This window comes from Mandrillus leucophaeus, unplaced genomic scaffold, assembly GCF_000951045.1.
Source record: "Mandrillus leucophaeus isolate KB7577 unplaced genomic scaffold, Mleu.le_1.0 Scaffold39, whole genome shotgun sequence".
Taxonomy (NCBI): domain Eukaryota; kingdom Metazoa; phylum Chordata; class Mammalia; order Primates; family Cercopithecidae; genus Mandrillus; species Mandrillus leucophaeus.
This window is the reverse complement of record NW_012104142.1, coordinates 1,743,163-1,757,655: the sequence shown is the minus strand read 5'-3', so window position 1 is coordinate 1,757,655 and position 14,493 is coordinate 1,743,163. Positions and strand designations below refer to the sequence as shown.

Sequence of the window (14,493 nt, the reverse complement as noted above, 5' to 3'; positions counted from 1 at the left end):
TTAGCCAGGATGGTCTCGATCTCCTGACCTCGTGATCCGCCCGTCTCGGCCTCCCAAAGTGCTGGGATTACAGGCTTGAGCCACCGCGCCCAGCCTCTCCAGTCCAGTTTTATTCTGTGGACCTCTGTTCACATGAAAGAATTCTTGTTCTCCGGACTAATACATGAGACCTGCTAGATTAGTAACAGCAGGGAATCTGACGCTCATGCAGCACAGCTTGGTTTGATACCAGGCATGATGGACGTCTAACCAGTGCTCCCGGGGGCACAGGCAGCCCCTCTTCTGCGAAAGGAAAAGTTGTTTGGGCTTCCTCAGGGCTGGTACTTAAGAGAAGGACATGCTCGGGTGCCGTCAGCCCAGCATATACACGTTTGCCTCCAAGCTCCTGAGCACAGGACCCGGGTCATGCTCCCTGAGAGTCCCACCATCTCCTCTGCATACACAGGTCCACATGGACAAAGTGCATGCTCCGCAAGTGTGGAGAACTAACAGATAAACAGCCAACTACCTGTGCCCATATTCCCCCCACCCCAGCTTAAACTCCTGAAATGTGAAATACCCTTAGCAGGATTTCACCTGATATTTTTTAAAAATTAAAACACCAAGTTGATATTCAAGATCTTTATTGATTTAACTATAACAGCAACCATTGATGAGAATTTAATTTTTTCCCTAATTTCCAAACATCTGCTGGTTTGGAAGGATAGTTAGAATACAAAAACAACTGATCATGGAATCACACAGGACTGCCTCAAGGACTGCGTGGTACCCTCTGCTATCCATCCACACACAGTGAAATGGATGGGAGGGATGAGGGGACAACACATCATGGGAGACAAAGGGAAGACCAAGGAAAGTGCTGGCAGTCTCTGCTTTTCCATTCAGAATGGATGGAACTGGGCCATTAGTGGCACTAAGACAGGGCAGGGCTATTTTTTTTCTTAAATAAAATATTTTAAAGATGCATAAAACGGACACCTTAGCATGTGAGTGTCCTTTGGGCTCTTCAAGACACCTTCTTTAAGGTTTACCCCTGGAGTAGCAGAGGGTCTCCTCACCCAGGTGGAAAGAGATGGGCTCCATCTGCAGGTGAAGGAAAGGCACTGGCGCACGGCACTCAGCAATTCAGATACAGGCACCAGGTAGGAGCAGGATGGCTTACCCAGCAACCTGCCTCTTAGCTCCCTGCTAGTGTTCTTCCCTCCTCCCCTGGTTTCCAGTTAAAAGTACCCTTGGCCTGGGCTTTAAAAAAAAAGATTAAGCTGGAGAGAAAGGGGATACACTTGGGCAAGAATGGATATTTTGTGCTAGATTCATGGAATTTTCTAAGTGTCCAGGTGTTTTGGTTTTAAGCACCGGCAAGAGCTCCCTTTGGAAATTTCAGTGTGGCCAAATGATTATCAAGCATTGCAGCATCTCTCTGCCAGCCTCCCACCCTTAGAAAGGTGGCAGAGTGAGAGTTTAAATACCCTGGGAAATGTGTTTCATCTCAGTAATATTTCCATTGGGTATCCATGATATACAGTATGGTCTGCCAGGGCTGCAGGCAGAGAGTCATAAGCAAAGAGAATCTACAGACCCTCTGGACAGGGACTCATAAGCCTTCTCCTAAATCTAAGCTTTGCCAAAAGGTTATCAACTTCCAGGACCAGCCTAGAGAAATAAATTTAAATTCCAGAGAGTAGGAAAGGTGATGTAAATGATTAACTGAAAAAACAAGTAAGTATCAATAACTCTTAAAGTTTTCAGTTAGAAATTTCTGTAAGTTAGCCTCAAGAAACTCCACTACTAAACTGGAAAACCATGACTAGGAACAGGAAGCAGCCCTGGGGTAGAAGCATCCTAAAGAATTGTGACCCAACTGCATCAATATCTGATTTCATCTTTTATTAAAAGCTGAGAGTTAAAGGAACTGTAGGGATAACTAAGTCCACCTCAAAGTCCAGACAGAAACTGCCCTCCCAAAGAAACGTTTCTTTAAAACAAATACCAAGCCTTCCCAGATATTATGGGTAGGCAAGTGACTGGGTTTTGCAGATTAATCAGTAGCTGCCCATGTGCATGTAGTCCAGAAAACATGTCAAGAAGGAAGAGCTCTGAACCAGACACAGAAAGGCAGTGTGGCTTCCTCTCTAAAGGGGAATGCAAAGGGCTAAGAGCCCTGGCTTCAAGCAGCTGTTATTCTAGATGAGGAAAATGGAAATAGATTCAATCTCTTGGATACTGCTGCCAACATGCTGAGCCCTTCACCAGTTGCCTTGATTTGAAGCAGGCCCTCTATGTATACTGGCTAATGGACGGACTCCGGCAGTGAAACCCACATACTCAGCAGGCTGCATTCTAATGAGAATGAGGGAATTTAACCAATGGTGTTTGAGCTGGAAAGATAAGGTCTGAGAGTCTCAAAGAGCTGGAAACCCAAAAAAAGAGAAGACCAATCCACCTCAAAATAAGAAAGAAAAACAAAATTCATTTAAGGGTACTCTAAAGATGAGTTATTTACTTCTGGAAGAAGTATCCTTTTCTTATAGCTCCCTCAATAGCAGTACTTCTTATCCAAGTATACTCTCAAGCAAGCAGGGCTACAGATAAGAAAAAGCTGGGAAGAGACAGAGCATAAATCTAAACAAGAATTTGCATATTTGGCCGGGTATAATGGCTCACACCTGTAATTCCAGCACTCTGGGAGGCTGAGGTGGGTGGATCACTTGAGGCCAGAAGTTCAAGACCAGCCTGGCAAACACGATGAAACCCCGTCTCTACTAAAAATACAAAAATTAAAAATTAGCCAGGCGTGGTGGTACATGCCTGTAATCCCAGCTACTCAGAAGGCTGAGGCAGGAGAAACACTTGAACCTGGGAGGCAGAAGCTGCAGTGAGCCGAGACCACACCACTGCACTCCAGCACTCCAGCCTGGGCGACAGGGCGCAACTGTTGCCTCAGGGAAAAAAAAAAAAAAAAAAAAGAGAGAAGCAAGAAAAGAAAAGAAAAGAAAAGAAAGAAGACTTGGTTAGGAATGAGTGCCAGAAACACATAGTAGCCATTCACTAGAATGTGTTGAACTGAAAAACTTAAGTTTGTCTTCAGGGAGAACACAAGACCAGTTCTTTAAGAACACATTGCCATCAAGAAGCCCAGGAAGAGATGGGCGGGCATGCAGGGTTAACCTGTGCACTGGATTTAGAGGAGCAATCAAGCACTGACATTTGTCATTCTTAGATGTTCCCTATTTTATTGAGTGGTTGCTTCCTGGGTGAGAGACCTGACCTGAGTCTGTTGAGACTGGAGAGACCAGGTACCAAGCACCCACTCTCGTGGGAACCTGGCTTCCTGATAACATCATCTATTTCACCTAAATGTGAACTGCTTTCTTTTCTTCAGCTCAATAGCTTAACATCTAATTCATGTTTGCACCCTTTGCTGGACAATCGCCATTCCAAACAAGACAGGTTTAGTGGCTCAGCTGGAAGGCCCCAGTTCCTTTCATTAATTCCTAGCTACAGGCAAATAAGTGGTAAATGAGTCTTACGGACACCAAGTCTAGGACGTGCAAATAAGCATACTTCAGCTGTTGGTAGTTAGGCATATTATTTTCTACTACTGCTAGGAATTGCCATTTCTTACCACCCTCTCAAAACCAGCAGGTAGCTTTGGGGAGTCTGCCTTCTGTCCCAGTTTGGTTATGCACATTTTGGAGAATTGTTTTTGATAGCCATCTGTCTTTCAGCCTATCTACATTAAACCTACCTCCCTGTTGACCTACTTTCATCCTCAGTTGGGGTGTGGTGCTTTTAAGATATGTCCATATATTATTTGCTACTGCTCCACTGGGGTAGAGGTATGTGTAATTCCTCTCTCCTTGAGTGCAGGCTGAGCTTAGTGGCTTGCTTCTAAAGACTAGGATAAGAAGTGATGGTGTGTCCTTTCCAAGACTATGTCTTAAAAGGCACTGCAGCTTTCTCCTGGCCCTGCCCCACGATCTCTGGGATCAGCTGCTCAGGGAGAAGCCAGGTGCCTTATGCAGAGACCCACATGGGAAGAAACTGAGGCATCCTGCCAACGGCCACAAAAAGAGAACTTGGAAGTGGTTTCTCCAGCTCCAGCTGACTGCAGCCCCTGCTCACATCTTGACTGTAACTTCATAATACCCTGGGCCAGAACCATCATGTTAAACTACTCCCAAATTCTTAACCCACAGAAACTGACACATAATGTTTACTATTTTAACATACTAAATTTAGGGTAATTTGTTACACAGCAATAGATAACTAATACAGGTGGAAGGACAAAACTCTTGGCTTGGAAGCCCAACGCCTAGAAAGTCAGTTTCTCTCTATCTGTGCCCTTGAAAATGCTGTACCTATTTAAACAGCATATGAGAACTGCTGAACTCAATAAACCACACTATAAAGAAGGCAGAACCATGACAATGCATGTCTGCTGTTGGAATTTGAAGGAAAGTCACTTCTCATTAAGATCAATTGTCCCCACAAGTATAGAAGCATGGATTCCTCGTAAAAACTACAAATGGAAACTAAGATGTTAAGAGCTGTCTCAGTCAAAGTGGTAAGAGTATTCCTTCCCTCTAAAAAACCCAGGACACATTCATTAAGGGTTTCATCTGTGAGGTTCCCTCCAAACATGCAGAGGCAAACCACCCAATGGACTCTGGCTTGTTCTAAAAATAATTCTATGAGGCATGACACAAAGGTATCATCTATTGGAAGTTTATCTCATGCCCTGTGAAATTTTTTAAATGCCAACTTATGGAGGTCACAGACTGTCTAGTAGTGGTGGCCTCTGGGAAAGAACTGCACCAAGCCTTAAGGAAGTCCTTGCAGAGAAGGGTAAGGGATTGAACAGCTGCCGCATTATACAGCTGACACTCCCAAGAAATACTAAAAACATGCCTTCTGATTAGGGGGTCACATGCAGAAGCTCCCCAAGACGGCAAGAAAAAGGAAAATGGCATCTTGATACTACTAAAGCTCATGCTTTAAATCCATTCCCCACCAATTAGTGAGGAAGCCAAGTTTTCACACATAGCAATAAAGATCAAGAAGAGTTCACTCTTCCGCTCACTGACGGACTGACTAGCTGCTAGTTGGGTCAAATTCCACAGGATGCCAAGGCCAGTGTATGAAGAACGAAAAGCTTCATTCCCAAAGAATCAGGCTCCCCAGGGTGCAGAGAGGTCCTGAGCATGCTTCTTATGTAAATTACAGCGCAACTTAGGTTTTTCCAAGAATATGTAAAATGAGACTTGGAGTTTAATTAAACAGAACAGGGATACATTAAACAAACAAACAAAAAATACTTTTCTGATTATCAATTTTTTTGAGACTCAAAGCATCCCCAAAACATTGGAGATCCAGCTTATTCCTGAGACATCAACCATCACAAAAGGTTTTCACTCTGAACTATTCACATCTTTGTAGCAGAAAACAGAACAAAGTTCTGCAGACATCCTTTCTCTCTTCTTTCTAAAATGTATTCACAAACAGGGTCTTTTCAGAGTTCAAAAGAAAAACAGGTTTCTTTCTTGGCCAAATGGCTGTTACTCTCACCCTGGGATCTGATTTCTTAATAAAAAAGTTCAGGGCACCAAATCTAACCAGAAATTCCCAGGACACCAGTGGCTACTTAACTATAAGGGGATGGATGCTTTAGTCTTTCTATGAGGGGAATCATTCTCCCGGGATTATTATGCTGCTCAATAGTTCCAGGAGAGGTAGGTGGGAAGGAGGGTGAATGCAAAAGCTAAAGGGTCAGAGAAAAGAATGAGGCTTTCATGAACAACCCATAGCAAGGCAGAATGGTCCAGTTTTACAAACCACCCACTACAAACTCCAAACATGCACACTCAAAACTAGAGGGGAAAGGAAAGAGCTCCTGGGGGACTAGGGGAGACAAAAGATGGTGACATAGAACAGCAGACTCGCCTATGAACATTTCTCATCTTCCTAACACTGGAAGATGTTTAATTAAAAAGTTGCTGTTCAAAATTGTACTGAAAACATATCTAAAAATAGGTCTGTAGTCATCTTAAAAATAAAAGGTCACTTCTCAGGTAAGAGGAGTGACAGATATTCTCAGATACCAACACCTGAGGTATCTTTGATGTAAATTTGAAAAATGGCCTGGTAGAGAAAAAGGAAGGAAAGGAAGGAGAGAGGAAGAAAGTGAGGAAGGTAGGGAGAGAAATTCAGAATACAACAGGAAAGGCAAGAAAACTGGGAGGAACACATTTTTTAAGCCCATGCTTATCTATTCCAGCAGCCAAACAAAGCAGATCCACAAAGGAAAAAATGCAGTTCTTTTCTAAGAACATTCTGAAAATCAACTTCAAACTCAAAACATAAGGAACTGCAATCTAAGAACAACTATCACAATGCTCACTGGACTTAAAAATGACAACTGAGACCGGGTACTCAAATGGGTCAACGTTCTTCAGAGGTCATTCTTAGGCATTATCTGACAGAATACTATGATCAGGCTTTACCCACCAAGTAGAGGCTAAAGTGCTTCTATTACTTGGTATGGACCTGCTTTAGGAGCAGACAAAATCACTTCGCTTTCTTGAAGTACAAGAGGACTCTGCCAGCAACAAGATGCAAGCAGGGAAGAGTGGCAGAAGAAGAGCAAAACTGGTTACCAAGGGCTCTCTTCTGATGTACAGAGTTAAAAATATCTGCACAAATGCACTAAGTAAAAGGACAGGAAGATGAACTATAATACCAAAGACAGAAGACATTCCTCCCAGAGGAAAGAAAGTGAGTGGACCTCAAAACAGTGTCACAAGGTAATGCTACTAGAGTTGCACAAGCTGTGCTCTGTCCCGAGGGACAAATACCTCAAGGTAAAAGGGAAAGCAGCTCTCTTTTTTATCATTTCCCCCTGCTGGTTGTAAAGATCCCAAGCCCAGACTCTTGCAACACTGAACCATAGGTGGGATAGAGGGAGGAGAGACAGAGGGTAAGGAACATGAATGGTGTTAGGCCCACCAAACCTCTGTATCCCTTCCCAGACAGGCAGTTGTTGATAGGTTGAGATTCGATGTGGGACAAAATTACAGGGTAGGAGGGTGGCTCTCAATAAAAGAACAACTAGGAAAGTCAGAGTTGAACTGTTGTCCTCTAAGGGCTGCTTAGCTCTACAGAAACACAGCCTTCAATCTAACCTGTTTAACTGGGAAGGGGAACAGGAGACAGGGAGAAGAAATGGTCAGATGAAGCTCATCTTCCCATCATTTGGCACCCAGAGGAAGAGGGGGAGGTGGAGACTGTAATGGGGACTGCTGGTATTGCCTCTTCTGTCTTTTCACTGTTGATCCTATTAGCCAAATCAGGTGCACACAAGTATCAGTGTTGCTTTTCTTCTAATCCTTGCAGGGGAGTCAGATGTCCATCTCGAACTGAGCATCATCCCCTAGTTAGGACAAATGAAATGAAGAGTTTAGCACATACACAAAAAAGCACAACAGTTTTAACTGTCATTCCCTCTATCTGAGAGATAAAAAATAATTCAAACTGTCCCACTCTCTGCTGCCTTGAAACAATTACTCTGCTTTGCTTTGGCTGGTCTTAATCTGAAAAAGAAGAATGGCAGTTCCATCGCCCATGGGAGGAAGCTTTGGGGAAAAGGACACAAGTGAAAACATCCCCAGTGTCTCTTTGTCTTCAGGTTGAATAAACAGCAGCTCCTGGGGAGCTCTTTGCTGTCTCTCAGGGGAGCACATTCTTCTGGAGGCTTTGGACTTTGGCCCTGCTCCAAACTGACACTTTGTCCATTAAAAAACTCATCTGAAATATCACAAAGCAGAATGCTGGCCCACATCTAGGGGTCACTAAGTGCAGTCCCTGAGGAGTATTTCAGGAGTTGGCCACTCCTACCTCACCATTCTGCTTCTACAGAGATAAAGAATAAAAGAATGTGTTGGAGGAGGGGTAATTTAGGTAAATCTTAAAGGCAGTTCTGGAAAATAGAGGAAATAAACCATACTGCTTTTCCTCATACTATAAAAAAGAAATTCATATAAGAAACAAGGTCTATTTGCCTGAGGGTGATGGAAATGGGGGCTATGAAAATTGTTTCATTTTCTTTCTTTCTTTCTTTTTATTTATTTATTTGAGACGGAGTCTCGCTATGTCACCCAGGCTGGAGTGCAGTGGTGCGATCTCGGCTCACTGCAAGCTCCGCCTCCGGGGTTCACGCCATTCTCCTGCCTCAGCGTCCCGAGTAGCTGGGACTACAGGTGCCCGCCACCACGCCCGGCTAATTTTTTGTATTTTTTAGTAGAGATGGGGCTTCACTGTGTTAGCCAGGATGGTCTCGATCTCCTGACCTCGTGATCTGCCCACCTTGGCCTCTCAGAGTGCTGGGATTACAGGCATGAGCCACTGTGCCCGGCCCGAAATTGTTTTGTTTTCTGTGTTATTCTTAGTCCAATGAAGCCTAGGCCAGGTAGTCCTTAAGGCATGGTTCGAGAAATCACTTTTGGAGTTTATCATACTGATTCTGGATTCTTTTCTCCCACCAACTACATCAGATTTATGATTTAGAACTCAGGGTTTTCAGAGCATTTCAAGAAACCTTTGGGGAAGGAGGGAAACTTTACAGACATATAACTGAACATTAGTTATAACTGAAGAACTGGCCAGGCGCGGTGGCTCACACCTGTAATCCCAGCACTTTGGGAGGCTGAGGAGGGCAGATCACCTGAGGTCAGGAGTTCAAGAACAGCCTGAGCAACATGGCAAAACCCCGTCTCTACTAAAAAATACAAAAATTAGCCAGGCGTGGTAGCAGGCGCCTATAATCCCAGCTACTCGGGAGGCTGAGGCAAGAGAATCACTTGAACCCAGTAGGCGGAGGTTGCAGTGTGCTGAGATCGTGCCATTGCACTCCAGCCTGAGTGACAGAATGAGACTGTGTCTCAAAACAAAAAAAACAAAAAAACAAAAAATAAAAGCTGAAGAATCAATAGCTTCTCAACCTATAGCAAACAGACATTCAAATTCTAAGAGCCACGCTCTAGGTCCCCAACACCACCATTCTCTTACCAACTGCATGTTTCCTGTCGTGATTGTTCAAGTTGTTCAAATTGTTTACTTCTACTTTGGAGTCTTCAATTAAGGTGCCAGGGCTAGTGACTCCTGGGATATTGGGCAGATGGCAGGGTGGGGTCTGAGCCATGGGAGAATTGCGACGATCCAACAGAAACTTTCTGTCATAAATGATTCGAGTTCCTGGAAAACACGGTTAAAAAAGAGTTTGAAACAATTTAAGGGGTTATCACCATATACTATCCAGCAATTTAATTTAAATCCCATGTAATCCTAACTTTTAAGGATTTTACAATTGAAGTCAAAAGCATAATCTCTAACCTCCCTGCCTGTAAACAGGCTCCTCTGCCATCTGGAATGCCCTCTTTCTCTTCTGCCAGGGACACTCCTGCTGATCCTCCAAGACTCAGCTCCAACCATCACTTCCTTTATGAAGCCATCCCCACCCCTCACTTTTTTAAAAGGTTCTTCCTCTCCATCTTACACACATCACGTATTACAGGACTCCTGTTTATCCATCTGTCTCTCTTTATAGACTTTGAGTTTCTTATGTCAGGGCTATGTCTTATTTATACGTGACTTAGGCCCTAATATTAACATCTTTAAGAAAAAAAAGTTTTAAATTTATGATACTAGGAAAAAAAAAAGTTTTAAATGAAAGAATAAACAAGTATGAGAAAAAATAAACAGTCCCTTTTAAAGGCTTTCCAAAGAAGGACTGAGACTGACATTCTTCTCACAGCTATTATCAAAGCTGAAACTGGCAGTCCCTCTCTATTCTACAAAACAATCTGCTTACCACTAAGTACTACCTGAATGTTTTAAAAACAATAGTTCTGAAGAATACACTTTAACTGATAAACAATTTGCTGCTTACAAATGGTCAATAGGTACATTAAAAGGTGCTCGACATCACTAATCATCAAGGTAATACAAATCAAAACCATGATGAGGTATCACTTCACATCTCTTAGGATGGCTATTATCAAAAAGACAAGAGAGCCTGGGCATGGTGGCTCATGCCTGTAATCCCAACACTTTGGGAGTCCAAGGCAGGAGGACTGCTTGAGCCTAGGAGTCTGAGTCCAGTCTGGGCAACACAGGGAGACCCTGTCTCCAAAAAAATTATTTAAAAAAGAGCCAAGTGAGGTGTTGTTGGTCTGAAGTCCCTACTACATGGAGGCTGAGCCAGAATAGCCTGCGTCCAGGAGTTCGAGGCTACAGTGAGCTATGACTGCACCACTGCACTCCAGCCTGGGCAACAGAGCAAGATCCTGCCTCAAAATTTAAATCAAATATAATTTTAGGACAAGGAAAGTAGAAACTTACCTTCATCCTCTTTGCTTTGAAAAACAAAAACTAGAGTAGCACTCAAAAAGGCATCTAGATATTATGAGGAACGAGGTATTCTGGGTAGCACAAAACTTAGTTCAACTTTCAAAGAGTGAACAACTTCAATTATCTTGAATGGAAATACTTCTAATACAGATTTTAAATCCCTTTATGGCCTTCAACAGAAAACGATTCAACCCTCTTAATGACTCACAGTCATTATTATGAAAATTGTTTATTATACTATATTATGACCTAAGAAGTCTCAAGCCCTATCAAGTTAATGCTCTGTAGAGCTGAAAATCACTATACAGAGTTCAGGTGGTCAAGGCTGTGCTGGTGCACCCTTCCCCTCCAGTGTCCTTGTCTCTTGTCAGACTAAGAGCTGCCTTTTTTCCAGGTTACTATGACTCAGTCAGCTCAGGCTGCCATAACAAAATACCACAGACTGCACAACTTAAACAACAGAAATTGTCTAATAATTCTGGAGGCTAGAAGTCCAACACTAAGGTGCCAGCATGGATGGTTTCTGGTGAGGGCTCTTTTCCTGCCTTCTCATTGTGTCCCTTACATGGAGGTGAGGCGGCCACAGCTCTGTGGTGTTCCATCTTATAAGGGCACTAATCCCATCAGGAGGGTCCCACCTTTATGACCTCAACTCAACCTAATTAACTCCCAAAGGCACCACCTCCTAATACCATCATGTTGGGAATTAAGGTTTCAACATAAGAATTTGGGGGAGACACAATTCAATCTGTATAGCACACCTTTAACACCCTTTCTAACTTGGTGTTTCTAGTCTGCTGTGTTTGGAAATCAGCAACTTGCTTATTAGCATGCTATGTAAAATAAGGGCAAATAGGCTGAAAGGGGGTCTGATGGCCTTCCAATGAACAAAGGGAAGGAGCTTTATCGATGGACTTTGCCTATCTGTTTGAGTTACCCCATTTTTGTTCATGGTTAGATTTCAGAAGGGTGAGGTTTCACTGTCAGATGAGTCAACCTGCAAATTGGAACAAGATTATTCTTACTTCTGTAGTACATCAGGCCTGGAAATTGTGGAGATGAGGTGGTGAAAAAGCACAGCACAGAAGCAAGCTTTCTAAATTACATATCAGCAATAACATATACATTAAAGAATTGCAATTAAACCAACTAGGATATAGGTAGTAGAGATTCTGCCTAAATGTGTGAGATATAAGAGAAACTCTGAAGAACCTCTATGATCTTGAAGAGCCGATAAGATACGGTATTTTACAAGTTTATTGAAATAGCATTCACTTACAATTCATCCACTTATAGTGCATAACTCAATAGTTTTAGTTGATACGCAGAACTGTACAATCATCACCATAATCAATTTTAGAACCTTTTCATTACCCCATAACCTCCCCTCAACCCCTTAGATGCCACCTAATCTCCCCACACCCTCTGGCCCTAGGCAACCACTAATCTACTTTCTGTCTCTCTCTCTCTCTATATATATTTTTTTAACCTATTCTGATCATTTCATATAAATGGAATCTTACAATATATGGTCTTTTGTGACTGCTTCTTTCACTTTCATAATGTCTTCAAAGTTCGTTTATGTTGTAGCATTTATCAGTACTTCATTTCTTTTTCATTACCAAATATTTCATTGTATGTATATATCACACTTTATCAATTTATCAGTTGATGGACTAGTAAGTCGATAAAAACAACAGTCCATCAACTGATAAATGGGTTTTTCCCACTTTTTGTCTGTTATAACATTCATGTACAAGTTTTTGTGTGAACACATTTCCTTTCTCTTGGGTATATACTAAACTAAAAAAGTGGAATTAGCCAGGCATGATGGCTCACACCTGTAATCTCAGCACTTTGGGAGGCCAAGGTATGTGGATCACTTGAGCTCAGGAGTTCAAGACCAGCCTGGGCAACATGGCAAAATCCTGTCTCTTAAAAACATACAAAAATTAGCCAGGCGTGGTGATGCATGCCTGTAGTCCAGCTGCTGGGGAGGCTGAGGTGGGAGGATGACTTCAGCCCAGGAGATGGAGGCTACAGTGAGCCATGATTATACCACTGCGCTCAGCCTAGCTAACAGAGTGAGACCCTGTCTCAAACAAACAAACAAACAAACAAAAGGTAGAACTACTGGGTCATATGGTAACTCTACCTTTAACCATTTGAAGAATTGCCATTTTTTTCTTTCAGTTTTTTTGGGGGGACAGTCTCGCTCTGTCACCAGGCTGGAGTGCAACTGTGCGATCTCGGCTCACAGCAACCTCTGCCTCCTGGGCTCCTGGGTTTAAGCGATTCTCCTGCCTCAGCCTCCCAAGTACCTGGGATTACAGGCGCATGCTGCTACGACCGGCTAATTTTTGTATTTTAGTAGAGACGGGGTTTCACCATGTTGGCTAGGATGGTCTCAATCTCTTGAGCTCGTGATCTGCCCGGCTCGGCCTCCCAAACTGTTGGGATTACAGGCGTGAGCCACTGTGCCCAGCCAGAACTGCCTGTTTTTCAAAGTGGTTGTACCATTTTACATTCCCATCAGCAGTGTGTGAGAGTTCTAATTTTTATATATTGTAGCCAACATATAGCAGATATGAAGTGGTTTCTCACTGTGGTTTGATCTTAATTTGTGTTTCCCTGATGGCTAATTATGTTGAACATGCTGTTTTCATGTACTTACAGGCCATTCCACCATATATCTTCTTTTGAAGAAACTGTCTATTCAGAACCTTTATTACTAAATTATGATAAGTTATTTATTTTGGATATAAATCTCTTATATGACTGCAAATATTTTCTCCTATTCTGTGGGTTATCTTTTCATTTTCTTCATGACGTTCTTTGATGCACAAAAGTTCTTAATTTTCATGATATCCAACGGAACTTTTTTTTTTCTTTTGTTTGTGCTTTTGGAGTTGCATCTTAGGCCACGGCCTAATCCAAGGTCATACAGATTTGCCTCTGTCTTCTTCTAAAGGTTGTACATTAATAGCTTTTGCTCTGACATTTAGGTCTTTGAGCCATCTGGTCCACCTTCAGTTTTTCTGTGTGCATATCCAGTTGGATCAGCACTATCTGTTAAAAACTATTCTTTTTCCATGGAATTGTCTTGGCACCCTTGTTAAAGATCAATGGGCCATTACTGTGAGGGTTTATTTCTGGACTCTCAATTTTATTCCATTGATCTATATGTCTATCCATACGCTAGTACCGCACTGTCTTGATGTGTAATAAGTTTTGAAACCACGAAGTGTAAGTCTCCCAACTTAGTTTTTCTTTTTCAAGATTATTCTGGTTATTTTAGGTCCCTTAAAGTTCCATATGAATTTTGTCAGCTTGTCAAAGAAGCCAGCTGAGATGATGATAGGGACGGTGCTGAATGTGAAGGTCAATTTGTGGAGTACTACCATCTTAACAATATTAAGTCTTCTGATCCATGACCACCAAATGTCTTTCTACTTATTTGGGTCTTCTTTAATTTCTTTCAACAACGTTTTGTAGTTTCCAGAGTAAAAGTTTTATGCTTTGTGACTAAATTTATTCCTATCAGATTGTTTTCATGCTATTGTAAGTGGGATTGCTTTTTCTTTTCTTCCTTTCCTTTCTCTTTCTCTCTTTCTTTCTCTATCTCTCGTTCTTTCTTTCAAGAGAGGGTCTTGCTCTGTCGTCCAGGCTAGAGGGCAGAAATGCAATCTTGGCTCACTGCAACCTATACCTCCTGGGCCCAAGCGGTCCTCCTGCCTCAGCCTCCCTAGCAGTTGGGACTACAGGCACACATCACCCAAAAAAAAAAAGAAAAATTTTTTTGTATTTTTTTGTAGAGACAGGGTTTCACCATGTTGCCTAGGCTGGTCTCGAAATCCTGGGCTCAAGCCATCCGCCCCCCTCAGCCTTCCAAAATGATGGGATAACAGGCGCAAGCCTGGCCAGTTTTTTGTTTTTTGAGACAAAGTCTCCCTCTGTCACCCAGGCTGGAGTGCAGGGCGTGATCTTAGTTCACTGCAACCTCCATCTTCTGGGTTCAAGTGATTCTTCTGCCTCAGCCTCCCGAGTAGTTGGGATTACAGGCATGTGCTACCACGCCCAGCTAATTTT

At 42.6% G+C, this 14,493-nt stretch overlaps 1 long non-coding RNA gene across 1 annotated transcript; it reads right to left on the bottom strand.

Moving 5' to 3' along the window:
- Positions 1–606: 606 nt before the first annotated feature.
- LOC105547452 lies at positions 607–9,259 on the bottom strand. The gene is made up of 2 exons (XR_001007225.1): positions 9,064–9,259; positions 607–7,429 (listed from the first exon to the last, which is right to left on the bottom strand). It is a non-coding gene; the product is annotated as an uncharacterized LOC105547452 (long non-coding RNA).
- Positions 9,260–14,493: the final 5,234 nt, after the last annotated feature.